Source organism: Belonocnema kinseyi, chromosome 3, assembly GCF_010883055.1.
Source record: "Belonocnema kinseyi isolate 2016_QV_RU_SX_M_011 chromosome 3, B_treatae_v1, whole genome shotgun sequence".
NCBI lineage: Eukaryota > Metazoa > Arthropoda > Insecta > Hymenoptera > Cynipidae > Belonocnema > Belonocnema kinseyi.
In genome coordinates this window covers 120,452,602-120,453,844 of record NC_046659.1, presented here as the reverse complement: position 1 = coordinate 120,453,844, position 1,243 = coordinate 120,452,602, and the positions used below count along the sequence as shown (strand labels likewise).

The window sequence follows — 1,243 nt, the reverse complement described above, 5'->3', positions numbered from 1 at the left end:
TTGAAAAAAAATGTCGTAAGTTTAAAACGATTTTATAAAAAATCTCATCTTGGACTCATCTTAAATAAATTACAAAGTCGCACCCATTTCATTCTTATTTTTTTGAATTTACAAGTTCCTTAAAAAATTCAACAAACTTTCAAATGTGCAAAAAAAGTATTGTTTTTTACTATAAATACCCAATTATGAATTTTTTGACAAAACTAATTGCATTTCTCAAACATTAAAACAACGTTTTTTTTTTTAATACTCGTCAACCAGAAATGTATACTAAAAAATATAAATAGAATTAATTAATATAAAATTGGAGAATAAACAAAATTTAGAAATCTGAAGGAACTCCCGTCTATATGTGATCTTCACAAATGATTTTTAAAAATCTACAAAAATAATTTCTACCGAAAACATAAATGAATGAGATATAAAAAATCAATAAATTTAAAATTCAAAAAAATATATATGTCTAAAAAATTTGAAGGTTTAAAAAAACTTCTGTTTATACATGATCTTTATAAATAATGAAAAAACTCTTATGAAAAAATGTCTACAAAAAATAATAAAACAACTTAATGCTTGAAAATCTGAAATAACTCGAGGTTATACCTGACATTCAAAAATAATAAATAAAAAATTCTACAACAAAATGTCCACAATAGAAAATAAGTAAGTTACAAAAGGAATACAAAAATTGAAAAAAAATAGACAAAATTGCCGGTATTAGTGTTATTTACAATCATATTTTTAGAACTTCTCTTAATAAAGGAAGTTATAACTGTACAAAATTAAAAAAATTAAAAATAAGAAAGCTGAAAGTTTCTAATGAAGCTAACATAACAAAAGCGATTTGAGAGGAAAAAAATGTTTAAGATAACTATCTATGCAAAAATAAATAAACAGTTATGGCATCTTTGAAATCCAGAGAAAATAAACGAAAATAAACATATTAAGCCAAAAAACAGACGACAAAAGCGTTGATTTTTGAAAACCCTACAAGATCAACCCCACAAGCTATGAAAAAGTTGAATTAATATAAAAAGTGACAAAAATTTCTAATCAATAATGTTTTGACAAGACGCGTAGTTATTCTTTTATTGCAAAAAGTAGCGTTTATATTAAAAAAATGGAATTTTTTGAAAAATGAAAATGAATGAATGAAATCTTTCGCTAACATTTGATTCTTTATTATTGAAGAATCAGCATCTTAGTTGAAATTTCTCTTTTTGGTAGATAAATTGTCTTGAAG

At 23.2% G+C, this 1,243-nt stretch overlaps 1 protein-coding gene across 1 annotated transcript in view; it reads right to left on the bottom strand.

The window, feature by feature from the left end:
* LOC117170355 (arp2/3 complex-activating protein rickA-like) overlaps positions 1-1,243 on the bottom strand; it is a 10,921-nt gene that overhangs the window by 2,067 nt on the left and 7,611 nt on the right. The window lies entirely within an intron of this gene.